At 39.0% G+C, this 21,439-nt stretch overlaps 1 protein-coding gene across 18 annotated transcripts in view; it reads left to right on the top strand.

Annotated features, from left to right (window-relative positions):
* Positions 1–21,439, top strand: part of LOC124518707 (uncharacterized) — a 106,149-nt gene that overhangs the window by 65,002 nt on the left and 19,708 nt on the right. For 4 of the 18 annotated variants that reach the window (XR_006963791.1, XR_006963743.1, XR_006963745.1 and 1 more), the window contains 5 exons: positions 12,049–12,194; positions 16,413–16,577; positions 17,363–17,422; positions 19,079–19,311; positions 20,378–20,463. The exons of 5 other annotated variants lie outside the window; for them this stretch is intronic. The gene's annotated coding sequence lies outside the window, so the exon portion shown is untranslated. The remainder of the gene's footprint in view (positions 1–12,048; positions 12,195–16,412; positions 16,578–17,362; positions 17,423–19,078; positions 19,312–20,377; positions 20,464–21,439) is intronic. 9 more of the 18 variants (XR_006963773.1, XR_006963749.1, XR_006963746.1 and 6 more) reach the window with 9 other exon arrangements.

Raw genomic sequence — 21,439 nt, 5'->3', positions numbered from 1 at the left:
TCTATGCTGACAGCTCGGAGCCTGGAATCTGCTTCAGATTTTGTGACTCTCTCTCTCTCTGCCCCTTGCCCATTCATGCTCTTCTCTCTCTTTTTCTCAATAAATTAAACAAAATTTAAAAATATATCCTATCAGAATTGTACTGTAATATGGTATAAGTAGATAGACAGATGGGCAAATGAGGAGTACTGTGAAATAAATCTAAAAATATGAATGCAGCTTTGTTTGCAGTGACAGCTAATGCAACCAATTTAAATATGAAGGTTTGGTTATTGCAATAAGCTAAAACTCATTAAAAATGATTTAAAAAAACATATCTCTCCTCGTGTAGCAGCAGGCTGTACTCTTAGACTTTGAAGATCAGGCTTATGGGTTCATATTATTTAGTGATGATTAGGACAGGGTTGTCATTTCGTGACACTGCAGGGCAAGTAGCCTCAGGGTGTCACGATACTGCACACTGGCTCAGTAACATGAAATCATCCTAAATGGCATCTCTGAACTACTCTGGAAAGTTAGCTTTCTAATGAGAACTTAACTACTGAAGAAGCACTTCGTTAAGTAACAAGAGATACCTCTGCCATTGCAAAGAATAATTTCTTTTTTTTCTGCCAGCATTTAAAACGAAACGGCTTACATTTAGGAAATTATTATAAGTAAAAATGAGGTTGGGGGGGAGGCAGAGTTGCAGTGGGAAATGTGTGATTAAAAGAATCATTTAGCTGTAATGGCCATGCTGGATGTGGATAATATTTAGAAGAAAAATTGAATGCTATACACACAGAATTGAGGAAATTAATTTTTGATATAGATGTGTCAGAATTGGCTCTGTGATACACTGGCAGTTTAAAAGTGAAGAGAGGGCTATCATATTCTTCTCTAAAACCAATATACAAGGACTCGGTCTCAATCACGGTTTCTATCCTGCTAGCAAGGTCCCTAGAAAATATCGACCAATTACGCAATGAAAGTACCAAATACAGACACAAAAACTGCTCAAAGACTTCCAGAGAACATTCATTCATTCAATAAACATTTTTCGAAGTTTGGAAGATATGATGAAGAACAAGGCTCATATGATCCCTACTTTTATCAAATTACTTCCTAGGTGGGAGACATACATTAGTCAAGGGAGCATATACAATAAAACCTTGGTTTGCAGGCAGAATTCATTCCAGAAACATGCTTTTAATCCAAAGCACTTGTACATCAAAGTGAATTTCACATCACCAGTGGCTCACTGGTGATCATGTGATGTTCTGCATCACATACTAGTTGTGTTGTGAGGCATTGCTCATTTATCAAGTGAAAATTTATTATAAATCTTTGCTCATCTTGAAGAATACTTGCAGAACAAGTTACCCACAATCCAAGGTTTTATTATATTCATAACGTATTTTCAGAGCGTTTTAATTTCTATGGAAAAAATAAAACAGGATGGCTTGACAGAATATACCTGATGTGCGGGTATTGTCTTAAGGGTCAATTTCACTCCTGAAAGACTTCCCAGATAAGGATATGAACTAGCCACGTGAAGATCTGGAGGAAGGGCATTCCATATAGAGAAACAACTATTGGAAGGCCTTACAATGTAAATGTTCAAAAAGAAGCAAGCAAGCCAGCATGGCAAGGGTGGAAGGGGCAGTGTGGTAGATGAGGAAGTCAGAGAGATAGTGAGGAGACCTGACCACACATGGCCTGGAAGCGATGGGAAATTAGACTCCTGTTCAAAGTACAACACGAGGGCATTGGAGAGTTATAAGCACAGTGAAATAATATTTACTATTAAAATGATCAGTTTCTGAAATTAAGAAATTACCTGCTACAGAACTAGATGAAGATTAAATTGCACAAGGATGAATTTGGAAGCGGGGAACAAATGAGAGGCTATCGCAGTAGTCCAGATGTTTGACAAAGGGTGGTCTTAGTGGAGGTGGTAAAGAGATTAGATTCATGATAAAGTTTGGAAGCAGAGTTTACTCACTAAGGGTTTGAGTATCGGGAATGAGGGGAAGAGAGGAATCAAATATCACTTCTAGGATTTTGCCCCAAGCAGCTGGCTAGACGGAAGCATATTTACTGAGAGAAGATTGGGGGAAACCAATTTATAGGGGAGGAAATTAGAAGTTATGTTTTGGATATGACGAATTAACAATGCCTATTAGATGTCTAAGTGGATCTTGATACAAGTCTATCTTCAATCTCAACAAACTCAAGAGTTCTGTGGGTCAACAGCATTGCTCTCTTGTTCTTGCCATCCTGAATATTCCTAGATTGAGGGAATAATGGGAAAACATTCATTTATTTATTCATTCCATAAATATTTATTAAACATCTGTGCCATAAACCTTCAGGTCAGGACTGTTCTAGCAGATGCGGGCAGGGCAAAAAACAAGATGGAGCTGGATTTTTGTATGAGACTTTTTCCCTTTCAGGTTTCGTTTCAAGAGTGTGGGTGAACATGGATGACTCATTTCCGTTCTTTACTAGCTAATACAAGGCTGGCGGTCAGTTTAGTGTCTGTTGCATCACACTTCTCTGGTGTTCAGTAGAAACAGTCAGCAGCCGACTTAGTAGTCTGCATGCACAATGTCACCTGCCAGCATCCATCAGTGATGAATACAAAATGAAGGGTCCTGTGTAACATACATTTCCTCTCACTTATTCATGCTATCTTATCATTCTTCTACCATTTATTCTTTTTTTTTTTTAATTTTTTTTTTCAACGTTTATTTATTTTTGGGACAGAGAGAGACAGAGCATGAACGGGGGAGGGGCAGAGAGAGAGGGAGACACAGCATCGGAAACAGGCTCCAGGCTCTGAGCCATCAGCCCAGAGCCCGACGCGGGGCTCGAACCCACGGACCGCGAGATCGTGACCTGGCTGAAGTCGGATGCTTAACCGACTGCGCCACCCAGGCGCCCCCCATTTATTCTCTTGTAGTGTCCTGGAGGAAAGTATATGTCTTTGAGCTCAGGATGATTAATAGAAATTATTAGATATAGAAATAACTTGGTTTAAGTCAGCCAAAGAACCACCAAAATATTTCTGAGTAACTGAGTAATTTCTGAGGTTATTGCAGCCTTCTTGGAATTTCACTAGTGGCAAATTGAAGTCTCTGAAACTAAGAAATTACTTGGTGCTTTTCAACACTGATGTGATAGATTTTGATGCCACCTGCTTAATGAAGGAATAGTTTTCGTTTTTCCTCTACAGAATTCTAAACCCCAGAGAGAGGCAGAAATAAAAATAACTTCTCGTTTGTGCTTTGAACTAATTCGGGTCCTGACTCTACTTTGGGCGAACCAAATCAGAGACCATAAAATACAGTCAGCCTGATTGTTCAGCTTCACTGTATATTCCACACCCCCTCACCCTTCCTTAAAACTGGTTCTTCCAGTTCGCATCTGATGATGCTATCATCAGGGGGAGTTGTGCCAAACTGAGATTATTGTGTGCTATAGTCATAGTCTGGTTTCCTGTCTGGTGAAGAAGTGTTTCACAGTAGATAATAGCACTGGCCTTAGTCAATGAGACTAGGATTTGAATTCTGGCACTGCCATTCACTGGCTGGATGACCTCGGGCAAGACTCTTATTCTCTGTGTACCTCAATTTCCTCATCCGTGTTTATGGGTGAGACGTACATGAGCTAATGTAGGTAAAGTACCAAGCACAGGGCTGACACAGGGTAGGCATGTGTTTACACACCCCCAGGATATTTGAGTGCCAGTCAGTGTTGTAGGCTCTGGGATAAAGCAGAGACAAATTAGACAAAGTCCTTGCCTTCTTCTTACATTTAGGTACTGAGTAACCACAATTCCCTTTTTTTTATGTTTGCTTTCTTTCTATGATGGCTCTGGGAAAAGTAGCAATATAGGCAAAATTAGGTATTTGATTTATCATAGTCTCTGCTGTGTGTATGTCGTGGCCAGTCTGTGTGGCCCACCTCAAGCTCTATCCAATCCTCACCAAGTCCATCCTTGCCCACAGAACCACCCCTAGGGGCCTTCCCTGTACTGCACCATCGACACTTGCCTGCTTATTCTGTCTATTCCCTCTCTTCTCAGTCACACAAGGCAACTGATAAAGAGTTTTTCACAACTGACACAGACCTAATATATTACTCTATTGACGGTTTTGCTTAATTCCCCAAAAATGAATCTCTAGAAATAGAATGGTGTTATATGTGGAATATATGAGACAGTAGAGGGCTATGAACAAGTGGCCTTGTCTGTTCACAGAGCACGGTGTTTTCTTTATTGAAGTCATTGAAGAAGTGACTTTCTTCTTCTCTTTTTCTTTCCCCATGCTTTTCCATGTTGTCCCTTTCTCTTATGTTCACATTATTCAGTTTACACAAAATATATTCTGAAGCCAACTTAAATGACATGTCCTCCTCTGACCTTTTTTCCATTTGAAAGAAATCTCCCACCTCTGTATCTCTCTGGCCAGTCTTCTCAGTATTGTCCATTTACTTGTTAGTTCTACTTCACTCCTTTGAAACCACAAACTTCATTAGGACACATATGAATGTGCGGGGGATGAAATCCCAGTGGGCAGCTGAGAGCTAAAGCCAGGTCAGGGCCTTTCAGAGGTTGAGCCAAGCTCTTTCCTTCCCTTTCTCTCTCTCTCTGAGCTTCTTTCTTTCCTTTCCTTTCCTTAATATGTATTTTTTCAAAAGCTAGAACAAAATTTTAATATTATCATGTAAGAAATAGTGGTTTTAATACATATATTACAAGGTAATAATTGTGGTATTTATTTACTTTTGAATGTTTATTTATTTTGAGACAGAGTGAGCACGTGCACAAGGGAGTGCACAGGTGTGGGGAGGGGCAGAGAGGGAGGGAGGGAGAGAATCCCAAGCAGGTTACCCACTGTCAGTGCAGAGCCCCACACAGGGCTCTATCTTACCAACCCATGAGACTGTGACCTCAGCCAAAATCAAGAGTCCAACACTTAAATGACTGAGCCACAGGGTGCCCCATAATTATAGTAGTAGCTGAGGTGTTTTACTTAAGGTCAGTTGTGTCAGTTGTTCTTGTCCTTATTTACATGGTGGCCTCTAGCATGATTATATTCCAACCTGTAGGAATGGAGAAAGGGCACCAAAGGTTTAAGGTCACCAAACATTTAAAGATTTGCCATATACTACTTAGAGGCCTATCTCATTGGCCAAAGCTCAGTATTTGACCACATGTAGCTGCAAGGGAGGCTGGCTAATGTCCTCTTTGGCTTTGTGCCCACATATCCAGCTCAATAACTTGTGCTATTGTATCATTAAAAGAAAGAAAAAGGACAATAACTTGTAGTATCAAGGGTCTGTTAGGAGACTTTGTAGTGAACCTAGTTGTGGAGGTTTACCTCCTGAAAGATGAACATGGTTTGTGTTCTCCTCTCCCTTTAGTATTGACCAAGTTTATGGTTTTATTCATTTATGTGTTCACAGTTTTAATTCACTCATTAATTTTATTTTTTATGTGCGTTATGTTTTTGTGGTTAAACGTTTTGTCTATCTAATTCACTAAAAGGCAATCAAAAGTTCAAATTCAATGTTATTTTACTTTTATATAACCATTAATACTTTTATAGGGTATTGGAGGAATTTCAACAACTTTCTTTAAAAAAAAAAAAAAAGGCCAGGTATTGCTGATTTAGCCCTCTGGATACACGAATGAGGAAAGTGTGCTTCACTCTGATAAGCCTCTGGGGATCAGAAATTGCTATTTCAAAGCAGAAAGAAATGCCAGCCAGTGGCTGCAGGTGGGGGATAAGTGTGGAATATGTGAAACATACTTTTATATTTTACTTAATTCTTCAAAAATGGTTATGTGATAACTCTGCAGGGGGTCGTGGTAGGGCAGCACCTATCGAGCTCAATAAAGGCAATCAAACACTGCAAAGCATAGGAAGGGCATAAGAACACAGAATTGAAAAAACTGGAGATGTTAATTCTTTTATAAACAGTGTGTCCAATGATACCTTAATAGTACATTTAAAAATAACCTACCTTTAAATATGTGCCCAAATCCTACGTTTTTCCACATTTCTTTTTTCTACATTGGGTTTAGGAATAAGAAGCAGAAAAATCAAAGTGCTCTGCTATGATCCCTGCTTTTAGGGGCTCACTTCCCCATCATGGGTATGGCAAGATTATGGGTCTTTCCATGTCCTCAAATCAGGCGTGACTTGCTTTAAATAGATCCCTTTAAAGATTCCACATGAGGTCATATTGTCAAGATTCTTGGGCCAGATCACAAAGAATATACTGTTGGGGAAAAGAATGGGGACCTACTTAGACACACACTATCATTTATCCTTCACAACACACCTGAAAATTGGCTTCTTAGAATCTCTCTGGATTCCAAGTCTGCTGCCTGCTGTAATATTCACTACTTTACTGCCCTCTTGGCCTTGTCTAATAAGTGGTTGTGAACTACCACTTTGACTTTAGCTTTGACCTTATCTTTTGGTGTAGGTACTTAGAAAATGCTTCCTTTGTGGAAGGCTTCATTAGTTCCAGGCTCCACCTTATGATCTGAATTTTACTGGGGCTGACCCATTCACTTGCCTACCTTTTATTGTCTGCTCCAGCCTTGCCTAGGTTTTTTTTCAGCCTGGTTTTCTTCTTCTTTTATTTATAAACTGTTGTTCTTTTTATAAACTATTGTTTCAGTTTACCTAACAGTACAAGTGATCAGACAGTCATTTCAATTGTGGAGAATAGATCTGAAAATGGCACAGGAAGTTGGAAGATTATCGGAAATGTAAAGTAAGGAAACGGGGTGGAGGTAGATTCTGAGTAAAGCCTTAAAGGATGAGGTGGGTCCGAGGTAGAATGACACCTTTGTGATGTCACGAGTGAAAGCAGCTAAACATTCCGGTGACTCATGGAAAACAGTGCTGGGCGAGGTGGAAGGACTCAGGAGGATGCATTTAGCTGCCCTGGGTCTGAACCTTCCTTCTTATCTCCCGATACCTGTGTGTTTTTCCTGCTTCTAATTTTGAGTACCTCACAGGATGACAGATTTGAATTTCTTTGTTAACAGGCTTTTGGTGTATTGAGAGTGATTACCATTTAATTAGCTAATTAGCTGATTAGCTTTTAATGAGCAGCTTTTAATATACAAGTCTGTTCTTCAGATGATAGCCTGCATCCATCTTTTGCTCATAAAATACTTAATATTGACCCTGTGTCCCTCTGGGGTTCATTTTTGTTTAGTCCTAAGTAGGAGTTAGATAGGTAACAAGGATGGGGAAGAATACAATCTTTCAGTAGAGAAATCAAAGACAATTCAATACTAACCTTTAAAGTATGTGAAGTCTTGTTGGATAAAGTGAAAAACTGACAAAATAAAATCTATAGATGTATAAGATCAAAAATGTAAGGTATGAAACACGAATTACATTAGAGCATTTGGTTGTACCATGTAATCTCTCTCTCTTTTTGATCCTGTGATTTAATTACTAACTAAGTTCTGTCCTCTAGAAAGAGATCACATTGAATATTTTAGAGTGCAATGTGCATGGTTTTGCCACAAAAGAGCACTAATACAGAACTCTCTAGAAGATTAATTTTTCTAAATGCTCAACACATGGGCCCTAAGAGCCACTTGCATATTTATTTTTCATGTTACATTTGCTGATGGAAGTTGTATCTGGAGTTAAAAATTATCTGACAGATCATATGGATTCTTTTTAGACTAAAATTTGACAGTGTCCTTTTAGCATATAATGTCATGCTCATTCTGTGCAGAGATGCGGGAATGGAAAATGTCTCTCAGCAAAAACAGTGACACCTGGAAGGCTTCTGTTAACTTCCAACAAAAACATTTGAAAAAACTGCAGATCAGATGCTATGCAAATGTGTTTCTATTTAGCATAAGCCATCAAGTACACTGTATCCTGTTATCGTGATACACATTGAAAAATAATTTTAATATCCATTGGAAGAGTTTTTATCTGTGAATCCTTCTCCTAAAAAGAAATTTCTGAGAGCCTTTTATAATTACTGTTTGTTAAAATAGCATAAGCTCAGCTCTGAGCATTCCTGATCATATTGCTATCTTCCTTTCAATCCTAGTGCATTTTATGCCTCACTGAAAATACTTGTCATTTTCAGCTTCCTTTTCCTTTTTGCTTCCTCTCTCCTATTTGACTGTGAACTCCTGGAAGACAGGTTCCATGTTTATTTCACCCTTTTCCTGTATAACCTCTTGCTGAAAATTGGCATTCAGAGGAACAAATTGTGTTGTGACACTACACTTTTTTCATTTTGTACAGGAAGCTCCTTGAGGTTTGAAGAGAGTATCTCCCTCATAACCCCTGTACCTATTATGTTCCTTAGTCTGCAAAACAACTCGTAAATGATGGGACCATATATCAATGGGAACTGTATGCAAATGCTACATTTTATCTTATAAACCTGTTTGTCTTAGTGCTTTCAGGAAGAGAAGAGCTGTGTTCAGACAAACCACAGGAATCACACAGAATGGTTCCATTGATTCTTTAAATTCTAACAGGTAGTTGTGTAATGTTGCTGACAGATCTTAAAGCTCCAGAGAAAGATCTGAGGCAGGTGCAAAATTTATATGGAGACACAGGGGTAGATTCTAAAGAATAATTATACTGTATTTTGTTTTCACATTCAGGTTTGGGAAACAAGTATGATATAAACAAGTTAATTAACATTCTTAACCACAACTCTCAATTAATTTGGAGCCTCTTCACCATTGGTATCTAAGGCAGATGGAAGAGAGTTATTTAAAGGCAATCTTTTTATGATATTATGGGAGCTATATCAAGTAATTGAGATTACCAACTGCCACACAGTTGAATTCACAGATGAATGTGACAGTTATACCAATGAGTGATCACTGATGACCTTCTAGAAATTATAGTTCAAATACTCAGATATGGTGGGAAACAGAAAAGGTTGCAAAAAGAAGGACAAAAGTAAAAACAAACTAACAAAAAAGCTTTGATAATAGGAGGCTGTTTGGAATAAACAAGGCAATATCGTCTTTAGTTTGTGCTTTAATCAAAACCTCTGCAAGGATCTTGCCACAACTTATTACATGCATCACACAAACCTGTCCTGATTTATGCACAGTTGATTTTTGGGGCCTGTATTAGAGGTAGAATAAGTAGCCGTTTAAGAGTTTACAAATTGTGAGATCATGACTGGAGCCAAAGTTGGATGCTTAACCGACTGAACTACCCAGGCACCCTGCCATGTAAGAGTTTCTAGTCATCTCTGTTGAAGTTAGGAAGATAAAACACATAATCCTATTTTGCATACATCCAGAATCTAATTTTGAAAAAGCAAGGAGGTGGGATCTAGAAAATAAATAAAGGAAGCAAGACCTTTATATAAAAGTAAGCTAATTTTGGTATACAGGGAAAAGGAGTTTTTAGAAACAGACACACGACAAGAAGATACTATAATAAATCATCCCAAAATTGCAAAAGGGAATTATTTTGCTTAATTTGTTTGAAATTAGCCAAATTTATTTCAGATTTGGGGGAGGGGAGCATAAGAAGTTGAGTGGATTTTCAGAATCTCTTTTATAACTGTCACAAGTGACTGTTTAGCTCATTACCCTCTGAAGAAATAGTTCTTTAAAGTTCAATGTGAATTTTGACAAAAGATACCTTATTCTTTTTTTATTTTTTATTTTTGAGAGAGAGGGAAAGAGCACGTATGAGCAGAGGAGAGAAGCAGACACACACACACACACACACACACACACAGAGAGAGAGAGAGAGAGAGAGAGAGAGAGAGAGAGAGAGAAAGAATTTCAAGCTGGCTCCATGCTCAGCATCGAGACTGATGCCAGCTCTATCCCATGACCCTGGGATCATGACCTGAGCCAAAATCAAGAGTTGGATACTCAGATGACTGAGCCACCCAGGTGCACCAAAAGATAGTTTATTCTTGGGTAATTCATATTAAGATTAAAGAGCAATGGAAAGTAAGAGTTTCAAAAGGGGTGTGGCGTCATGCCAGAGAGTGGCATACCTGTGTGTGGTGAATGGGTCAAGGTGCTGACAGCTTCATGCAGAAAGCTTGCAGTAGGGTAAGGAAAGAGAGAGGAGAAATAGTTTTGAATCCATTTCCTAGATCGGTGTTATCATTTCATACTATCTAAATTCTAATCTGGAATTATTTGTGATAAGCTTCTCTCACATCGTTCTCTTCTTTTTCCAGTTCCTATAAAACATGTGACAAAAAGTGTGAGTGCTATTTTTGTATCCCTGTTGCTTAATAATGATGAACTACTAGTTCAATTAACTCTGTATGTTATTCCAACTTCCCACTTATCCAGAAATCCATGCTTCAGTCTTCGTCTTGAGCCCTGTCTTTGGAAGGTCTGATTCAGTCACGAGTGGGACTGAGAAATCCATTTATTGCCAATCTGCTCAGGTGATTCTGAACTCCAGCCAGGAGTTTAAATCCTAAAGTCTGTCCTTCTCTTTAACCCCTTCCTCCCTCATGCAGAAAACAGAGTAATCTTTCCTTTCAGATTTAATCTCAATAATGATGTAAATAATTTATGACCTCTTCTGCTTTCTATTTGCATTTGAAGGTGGGCATCAATGTGTTGAAATAAAGCATTCGTTCTCTTTGGAGATCCCACCACTTCCAGGATTATCTAAGAATCCAATTAGGGTGGTCACTCAATCCAAGAGGTTCAGTCCACTTCCCAAGGCCATCGGGCAAGAATACTGGGGAGGTGAATCTGCTTGCTACTGCACGTGCATCTAGCACTCGCACAGTATTGAATGCATACTCACAGTCATGCCTTTGGTGGCCAGGCCCTTGCCACAGTTAGCTCCATTTCTTTCACATGCTCGTGTGTGCCAAAACAACACTGGTCCTGATGTCTTTTAGACTTAGATTAATCCGTGCAAACTTTAACTGGCATGAAAATCGCCTGAGGGGCTTAATAATACACAGATTGCTGGGTCCCAACCATTGCATTTTTTAACTCAACAGGTGTTATGGACTGAATTGTGTCTCCTCCAAATTTATATATATTGACGCTCTAACCCCAGTACCTTAGACTGTGACTATATTTGGAGCTAGAGGAGTGAAAGAGGTGACTAAGATGAAATGAGCCATAAAGGGGGGGCCTCTAACATGACTGATCCTCTCTATAAGAAGAGGAAGACGCTCCAGGTATGCTCACATGTAGGAAAGGCCATGTGAAGACACAGCAGAAAGGTGGCCATCTACAAGTCAGACAGCGAGGGACCTCTGGAGAAACCAAATTTGTGAGCACCCTAATCTGAAACTCTTAGCCTCCAAAACTGTGAGACAGTAAATTCTTGTTGGTCAAGCCACCCTGTCTGTGCTCATTGGTTATGGCAGCTCTGGAAGGCTAATCCAGTAGGTTGGGGGTGGGGCCAGGAATTTGCCTTCCTAACAAGTCTCCGGTTGCTGCCAGGGCTGCTGCACTACACTTTGTGAACCACCGGGCTTGCAAATCTTTGGCTTGCTTTGAAAAACTAGGACAAACTAATATTGAATATGGTACTTCCTGTCCTCAGTCAAATTGAGTGATGTAAGCTTCTTCCTAGTTGTCCCCATGCCCCACCCCCTTATTTCTGAGGTTCTCGGTGTCTCTCCAAAAACCCCAACTCTGAATTGAGGAAGAACACCTCATTAGTTAAAAAAGAGGACAAAAATAAAACAGAATGAGTGACTCACTTAGTGCAGGGGTACAGTAAGGAGTGGTAAGAAGGATGTCCTGCTGCTGGCTGGCTGCAGGACTGGGATACATTTAAGAACTACTGTTTCTTTTTGTACAAAATAATGGCATTAGATTAGATGGTCCTTAAAAGTTCCATGTGGTTTCAATATTTTATAATTTATCCAATAGATATTAATGAAATCCTGAGGAATGCTGATGGAGAATACTCAAGAGTTTTAACCGTTTCCCCTTTTCCCAAATCAGTGAATGAGCAGTGACAGTACTAACAACAATGAATATGGGGATCTCCAAAGTGGCACCTGGTGAATAGCACTCCTCTTCCCCACCAGGCTTCTAAACTTGTTGAGAAATAAGAAAACTGAGAGAAGTAGAGGGTAAGTATCACCTTGATTGTAAGAAGAAGCCACCTTGGAAGATGTGGCTGTAAGTCTTCTCCACCAATCATGACAATGCTGAACTGGGACAGGCCTCCCAGGTAAGATTTAAGGCAGAGAAAAGCAGAATATATCTTTGTTTCCTGTGATTTTGGTGGCTATGCTTGCTCCTTAGAACTGCGTGTGAGTAATTATTCATTCAAATTTACTAATCAGAGAAGTTTTGCCCCAGAGGCAGAACAAGGTAAATAGAACATGGAGAGAGGCCAAGGAGGGTCTCCAGACCTGGAAAAAACACCCCTCAGTAGTGGAGAGATAAGCTTTATCTCCTACACTCCTCAGCCTCCCATGAAACTGACGAGGTTTGCAAAGGTAAACCACTTACCCAAGGTCATACAGCTGAGGAAGAGTAGAGCTGGGCCTGGAGCCCGGTTCTGACCACCTCCAGTATCAGCATTTCTCTCTGCCAAAAATTCAGCTGTGGAGATGGTACCTGGCAGAATGCAGGCAAATCTTCATACTGATACATGGGGAAAGCTAAACCCAGGTCAAAAGCCTGGACTTCAACTGGGGTAATCGACCACCACAGCAGCCATTTTCTTTGGGTATGTGCTCATTTTATTTTAAAGGAAGAAATATATTCCATGATCTTCTGATTCACGACCCCATTCCATTGTGCTAGGCCTGAGGATGCTTCAGATTTTCTTGGTTTATTCCTGTTACCAAAAAGCTGTAGTGGTCTTTGGTTTTTCACAAATACAGGCTATTATATCACTTTTTTAAAAACTCGGAGTCACTGGGATAAAGAAAAATATCGTTTCCCGGCATTCTTCTTTCTAGTTAAAAATACATCCTACACCCTTTAGAGTTTGGGGAAGACTACTGCCCTTTAAATCTCTCCAGAACTTTTGAATTTAAAAACTAGATGTAAAAAGAAGCTTATGAAAGTAAAATTCATATTCAGTTCATATTCATATACACACAAAAATACTAGTAACAACAGATGCCTCTGCTTGCAGGAACAGATTTATTCTAAATCTGGATACAATGAACTCCTTTTATTTCCTTAGAAAAGCAGATCTTTGGCCACATTTGGTAGAATATTTCTCTCTTGTGAGTTGACAAAATTATTTTCAGCTTATATTTTAAACTATGTGAAATGATGGAGGTTGAATTCTTCATCACTTTTCTTTAGGTATTATTTCTACATAATATTCGCTAGTGTCTAGCACAAGGCTGACACATAGTCCTATTCATTTGGTTATTCTTTCATTGATCCTGACTTGGTTCTTTGAAACATTTAATGCTCTTAAAATTTACATCACCAAACATTTAGAGAATTTCAGGTTCCAAGACGTTCAGAGATTGTTATAGTAATCATTACTGTTAGGTTAATTAACTTCCTAGTCATACAATAGATTTTCACTTTATCTCTGACCACATGCCTGTCAATATATCATGTTAGACAATTTTTACAGGTTTGAAAGACTATAAGAATGGGGTAAATGAGGAAAAATTGTATTATTATATAGGGAACATTGATCTTTGACATATTCATACATCTTATATGCTCCCATTATGTGAACTTTGAGTATAATTTTCCAGAGACATGTTGGAAACAACTGACATTCTCCTTTCTGTTTTATATGTTATGCTAATTTGCTTCCACATTATATCACACAATTTAAAACACCAATATTTTATATAAGAGAGGCAGCAAGTACTGGGTTATTGGGTTATCAGCTGTACTACTTTGCCCCAGTCATTGTGAATCTTTCCTTCTTACTGGGAATGTCAATTTAGGCATTTCTTTTCTTTTTCTTTTCCAAAACTTTACTTGGCTGTATAATTTTTAAGATGTTTCCATATTCAATTTTCAGTAATACACAACTGAAATATACCATTTCAGTTCTGAACGTTTAGTTATACCCTAACTGAATGAAGTCAGTTTTCTGTTTAACCTGTTTGGTATTCTGACATGTACTCATCTGGCTACTGGAAGTTAACTTATGGAAGTTGATTCATTCTGATGACATTAATACATGAAACAGAGTCACTTGTTCATTCAATTGGCCTATAGCTATTTAGTGCCTCCTGTGTGCAAAGGAAGTGCCACAGGAAGTACAATGATGTGGTCATTAATCATAAGTCTCTAGGAGGTCAAGTACTGTGCCTAAGACCATATCCCAATTGTGTCCTCAATACTTGCCATGATGCTTGGCATGTGGCAGGTACTTAAGAATTAATAACCTGAACAAATGAATATCCGATTTACCTTAATGTAATTTATCATTAATACTCCACAAAAATTATTTTTATTAAAACATTTTTTTGGGTTTTTGTCATTTGTTTTGTGTTCTTCATAAATTTTTAAAGAGAAAATGTTTTCCAGGGTGCCTGGATGACTCAGGTGGTGAAGCATCTGACTGTTGATTTTGGCTCAAGTCATGATCTTACCGTTCATGGGATTGAGCCTCATATTGGGCTCTGCACTGACAGTGTGGGACCCACTTGGGATTCTCTCTCTCTTCCTCTCTCTCTCTGCCCCTCCCCTGCTTGTGCTTGCTCTCTCTCTCTCTCTCTCAAAATAAATAGATAAACATTCAAAAAATGTGGGGTGCCTGGGTGGCTCAGTTGGCTAAGCATCCAGCAGGTCATGATTTCACAGTTCATGAGATCAGGTTCCCTGTTGGGCCGTGTGCAAATAGCACAAAGCCTGCTTGGGATTCTCTCTCTTCTTCTCTCTTTGCCCCACCCCTGCTGGTGCAAGTGTGCGCTCTCTCTCTCTCAAAAATAAATAAACATTAAAAAAAGAGAGAAAATGTTTTCCATAATTACTAATTGATTTAAATAAATTTTGGTTAACAAGTAGAAGATCATGAAGAAAATGAATCTATACTATATAAATTCATAGTGCCTGGGGTGCCTGAGTAGCTCAGTTGAGCATTGGACTTTGGCCCAGGTCATGGTCTCAACAGTTCATGAGTTTGAGCCCTGGGTCAGGCTCTATGCTGATAGCTTGGAGCCCACTTTGATCCTTTGCCCCTCTCTCTCTGTGCCTCTCCCTCACTTGTGCTTTGTCTCTCAAAAATAAACATTAAAAAAAAATTATAGTGCCTAAAGTCATTAACAACCGAATGGCAATATTATATGTGACAAAAGACCGTTTCCATACAGTTCAAATTTCTCGTTAATAACTTACTTTAAAAAAAATCACCATTTGGGGCGCCTGGGTGGCGCAGTCGGTTAAGCGTCCGACTTCAGCCAGGTCACGATCTCGCGGTCTGTGAGTTCGAGCCCCGCATCAGGCTCTGGGCTGATGGCTCAGAGCCTGGAGCCTGTTTCCGATTCTGTGTCTCCCTCTCTCTCTGCCCCTCCCCCGTTCATGCTCTGTCTCTCTCTGTCCCAAAAATAAATAAACGTTGAAAAAAAAATCACCATTTAAGAAAATAAAGAACAATAAAGTAATAAACCAAGGTACAGAAATTTCCTAACTATGGTGCTTAGAAAGAATCAGGAGAAAACGAGGATGCCAGAATGTTTATCAGCAGCTAAGTTGGCAGCTTGAAGTTTACTGAAACTTTCCCTACATTACATAGGATGAAGAATGTGATAGTTAAGAATGCATTCTCTCTGGGTGCTTCCTCACAAATCTCCTCCAATTAATTTGATTATGTGTGCATTGTTGGCGAGGATGAGGAGACTTGTAGGCAAAGGTTGAGGAGATGTAACCAAGGAGCATAGCTGGAGAATTTTGCTCCAGGTCTTATTATTGCCCCTAAAAGATCAGAGTTGAGCCATTTTTCCCTAAGACTGGCAGGCGAGTTTTAAGCAGTATTATGCTCAGTTTCCACAGTGCCTATTTTGCAAATAGAAAAGACAAGTCAACATTTCTTTACTCAATACAATAAAACCTAAACTCTCCCATGACCCCCCAAGGCCTTACAATGAGCTGTTTCCAACCAGGTGTCTGATTACATCTCCTATCACCCCCTCGCATGTCGTCTTCATGTCTCTGCTCAGGCTTGACAAGGTCTTTTCCTCTCTCAGGGACTTGAACTTGCTGTTACTCTGCCTGGAATGCTGTCCTCAGATCTCCCTATGGCTTTGTCCTTCACATCTCCAGGTCCCTGCTCAAATGTCACATCCTAATCTGACCATCCCAACTACCCCATCCCATCCCACATCCTAATCTGACCATCCCTGGTCACTCTATTCTTGTGCAAGCCTAATCTTGTTTGACTTCAAATCCCCTCCTTGCCCATTTCCCACCAGACTACTGGACTGTGGTGCTGACTACTGCAGGTGGTATTTTCCAGGCTGGCATGTCAGCTGGCTTCCTGATCAACGGATGGCACTGATGCAGAGATGGAAGGAATTTCCCTGCCCCTCTGACTGGAGTGGCGTCTCCAGCGATGCCTATTTTTTTTCTCTGTGGCTCCCGCTCACTCCTTCATGTGCAGTGTGATTTCAGCTTCTGCCAGGTGACCGCAGTATTTAGAATGTGGTTAATTTAACCTACTGTCTTTGTCCCTCCAGCCTAGGAGTGGTAATGATGTTCTGCTTTTGCTAATCTCTGGAAAATCTCACCACCCTATTTGATTCTTCAGCTCTTCCACAAATTCATTACCTTTGTTTTAAATAGCCTGTTTCCTTAATTATATACTAATGTAATCTTACTGTTCCATTCTATTTTTTTTAATTTTTATTAATACCTACAGTTATTTTATTTCCCCCTCCCCCCCCCCGTGTTGTCTGTATTGCACTGCACTCTTACCATTTCACTTTAGTAGAATGTAAGATCCAAGAGGACAGATACTCTGTCTTATTTATCACTGTATTCTCAGTATCTAGCACAGGGCCTGGCATATGGTAATTGATCAATAAACATGCTTTGAGTAAAATAAAAGTCTAGAGGAATTTCTGCAGGTTTCAAATTCAGTACCAGTTGCAGCACACGCAGTGTTTTCTTACTAATTAGTTCTTTAAACACCAAACCTAATGAAAAGGCTGTTATTTTTTTCTAATCCAGATGGAAATAGGAGTGTTTTGATTTGCTTTAGAGGAGGGTGAGGAAAAGCATCTAAGAAGTTTGATTCTATGAGATTCAGAGTTCTAAGCTGGATCAAGACTTTTATAAATCCAAATGGATTATTCTTATAAGGCTGTGGTGTCCCCATTCTTAACAAAGTGGTCTTTTATATATGGGTGTGTACGTACTGTTGAATCATAATCCTAATAAGGGCTAATTGTTTGATTGATTTGACAGTGTTATGATTCCTTTCAGTTTGGCTGGCATCAACAAAAACACAGAGGATTTACTTTCCAGGTAAAATTGACACATCACTTTTTGTCTTACACAAAGTCCTGATGAAAATCAGACAGATTTTATTCTGTGGTGTAATAATTTTTAATGATTCTACTATTGAAGGTGTTTTCAGTTGGCTAAAGGCAATGTCGCTTTTCGACACTTGTATAAGCTTTTATGGAATAATCAAGACCCAAGCATGTTAAAACTAAAATGTACTGTTTGGTCAGTAACTGCAGAAAAGAAAGTCCTGGTATACTATAGTTATTTATTGGTTTATTTGTGAGTCTACCTATTGCACCTATCTACTACTCAATCAGTAGTATACATTTCTGCCCTACTCTCTAATTCAAAAATATTTTCAAAGGTACTTACAGCAATACAGACCATATACAGGATAAGGAGAACAAATGAATAGTTGTAGCAATCAAAACAAAAGTAAATAATAAATAGTAAGGGAAATTGGATAGAAATTTAGCATACCAAAATCATGCCATGAGAGTTTTAATAGTTCCTGAAGGTAGGCCAACAGTTGGTTTTGAGTTTTCTAGCAGCCAAAACAAGGAAAGAATCTGATGACTTAAAAGTTCATAGTATCTGTAGAGTTAATATATGAAGCATTACTCACAAGAACGTAAGCCTTTCCAGGTAATGAAATCTGAAAGGATTTTCCAGGGGTTCTCTCATGAAGGGGACACTCTATCCTTTTAAAAAAAAAGAGTGACAATTGTTGCCTGGTCAAGAAAGCACAAGGAAGATATGATTTCAAATATGGTAGGGGGTCAGAACTGGATAGATAGAGCCTGTCTCTGTGCCAGCACAGATGGGCGGAGTGCATGCCCCAGAGAGAAAGCCTGATGGTTTTGCTATATATTATCTAGTGAAGTCCTTTAATTTGGTAGTTGAGGCATCTGTGTTCAGAATGGGTAAACAGCTTTCCAAAAGGCTTGTAGTGTATATGAAACTAAAGAGAGTGGACTCTAATTAATGTCTCTGACTCTATAGTCAGTGTTTTTCCAACAGACTAGGTAAAAGCTGCAACCTGATTTCATTTCCCCAGTTTCATAAATCAGTTATAGTTGGAAAAAGGGACTTTATAGGTTTAGCCCAGGCTGTGAGTCAGCAAACTGGTAGGAAATGAAGAGCTTAGATGTGCAGGAGTTAAGAAGCAGGAATTTTAGTGTTAATGTGGTAGGTTAGAAAAGAAAATAGATGTTGAAGCAGACAGAACTGGTATAAATTCTATCTCTGCCATCTACCAGCTATGTGACTTAGACAAAGTTATTTATCATTTTAGAAATTCTGTTTCCATTCCAAAATGGGAACAGGGATCCACACCTTGAAGGACTATTTCAGTGCCATAATGTGCATATAACAATTGGCAGATATCAAGTACCCTGTTGGGCTTTACTGTATTTATCACTATTATCAGGTCAAAGAAGTAATTAAGAAAGCAAACAGTTCAACGCATATATAGACTTTGAAGGTCAGGATAGTCAAGAAGTAAAACACCAAACTGGAAACAAAAGTCACAAATTGTAAAGGCCAAATCCAAAGTTAAGATCAAAAAGCCATGGGTACAGAAGGCAGCAGAGATAGATAGGAGGACAGAGTAACACATTCTAATTGCCTGGAATAGGAAAGGCTCAATTTGATGCACCATTATGTTTAATTCAGGAATTTTTCATGTGCCTCCTCCTGGCACAGGAGCCTGTCCCAACACTGGACCCGTGGGAAAAACGATGTTCATTAAAAGGAAGATGGGAGCAGACCCTGACCCAATGGGACAAAGAATGCTACTATTAATTTCAGCAAAGGAAATACACATTTCCCACATGCTAATTCAAGTATACACACATCTGAACTCAACCATGGAAGCTGGTGGCAGACTGTTCAACCTTTGGGGTGATGTATGTTTCATTAAAGTCTAATTATTCATAAAATGTCAGAGGAAGAAAACAATGACCAAGAAGAAACAGCATAAATCCAGCCCTATGTTCTATCTCTCATCAGTTTAAATTTAAATATTATATTGGCTTTGTAGTCAACATGAATGGTATCAAAATTTTTCACTGCATCTTCAATAGAAAAAAGCCACATATAGTATTTCCTGAATCAATTTGTTAAAGTTGGTATAGCATTGTTGTATCTATTTTTGAGATGAAATGGAGCTACATACATACAGGATCAAAACAAAACAAAACAAAAAACCAAAACCAAAACAAAACCAAAAAACCCTTCATGCCTAAGTTTTGTAAAGTCACATGCCAAAATTCTTAGTATGTCAACCAGAACCTCCACAAGTAGTCCCTGACTTCCCTTCAGATTTATTTTTTACTTCCATCCTCATAAATTATATATTCTGACCTAACCCAGTACTCCAGAATTATTCCCTGCACTTTCCTCCTTTTCTGTGTTTGCTCACATTTTTTTCCTCAACCAGTGGGGATGCATTCTTCCTCTCCCCTTTTGAATGTTGAAATCCTAGTAATCTAAATTTTCCTTGTGCTATGGAATCTTCCCAAGTCTTCCCAGATCAATTAATTCTACTTATACTTCACTTTTGGTTATTGAATCAAGTCCTTGCATGCATTCGTTTCTATCCACCCCTTGACAGTGCTAAGCATTGGTGCTAAATTCTGAGTAACAATGAGAAAGAGGGAAAAACAATGCCAGAGAAAGCCATTCTTGCCTCTTTCTAACATACAATTAAGTGGGGAAGACAAATATAAAACAAATTAATATGAAGTAAATACATAATTGCATATTACAGCTAGTGTTATAAAGGGAAGCAAAAGTATACTAGGAGAAGGGCTAAGGACTAACAAGGAGAGAGGAATAGGAAAGCATTTCTGAGGTAATGGTTAAGTTGAGAGCTGAATGTTGACTATGTTTATAGCACATGTTTGCATACTTAGGTATTTTCTTGCTAGATCTAAGTTTCCACATGCATAATGTTTTTTATTTCCTCTACAGGATCTATAGGACATTGTTTGTAGGCTGATTTGATAAATGTTGCATGCATTGAAAGGGAGCTGCCCACTTTGGAAAAACCTAACTCGGTAAATTCATCTTGGTTCTGAATACATGTTTTGAGCTCCTTTTTGTCTTGAACTGGACACTTTAGACTGTGTCCTTGATGGATCAGGAGGCACTGGAATGGGGTAAGGGGAGAAAGAATGTTTGCTGCTGGCCAGATCTTCACAACAAGATGAAGCTCAGGAGATATGAACTATAATTTTCCTCATATTACTTTTCAATCTCTGAGGAAAGGATTGGGAGGGCATTCCATGGTTAATCTTTGTCTTTATAAGGGACTAGGGGATTCTGTCATCAATTAGGGAAGATCAGTTTAAAATGTCAAAACATAAAGACTATTGTAACTAGAGCACATTAAATACTTGTATTTTTTTCTTATAGTGGGAATGTCTTTTTTTTTCAAGATTTTTTTGAGTTTATTTATCGATTTTGAGAGAGTGGGGAGAGGCAGAGAGAGAGAAGGAGAAAGAGAGAGAGAATCCCAAACAGGCTATCACTGTCAGCACAGAGCCTGACGTGGGGTTCAAAGTCATGAATGGTGAGATCGTGACCTGAGCCGAAGTCAAAAGTCAGATGCTTAACAGACTGAGCCACCTAAGTACCTCTAGTGGGAATGTCTTTATTTCAATTCATCTGTGGATTTTTAGAAGTATTGCCACTATGACAATTATATCAACTATTTGCTATTTAGCTATCCTCGCCAAAATTGATTTTCCCATTAGATACCTCTACATGTCCAGCCTTCTTTGGCAAGAGAATAAGGTTGATTTCAGATTAGAGTTGGTAAATCCTAATGAATGGCATTTGGGGATGAATGAACAGGAGCTATGAAGTGCTTTGGCCACAACACTAACTTTGTACCGCTTTCTAGGATAGATCCAGTTGGTGTCGTGGGGGAAGTGTGGCTTTTCATCCTCTTCATTTGTCTTTGCTTCAACTTAAATTTGACTTTCAGTATAAAACATTCAATGCTCCTCTTCCAGGACCGAGCAAAAACCC

The sequence above is a fragment of the Lynx rufus genome, unplaced genomic scaffold (assembly GCF_022079265.1).
Source record: "Lynx rufus isolate CCGP_SWC_20201006 ecotype Redwood Valley unplaced genomic scaffold, mLynRuf1.p SCAF_1, whole genome shotgun sequence".
Taxonomy (NCBI): Eukaryota; Metazoa; Chordata; class Mammalia; order Carnivora; family Felidae; genus Lynx; species Lynx rufus.
The sequence above is the reverse complement of the archived record's forward strand: the minus strand, read 5'-3'. Positions and strand labels throughout refer to the sequence as shown.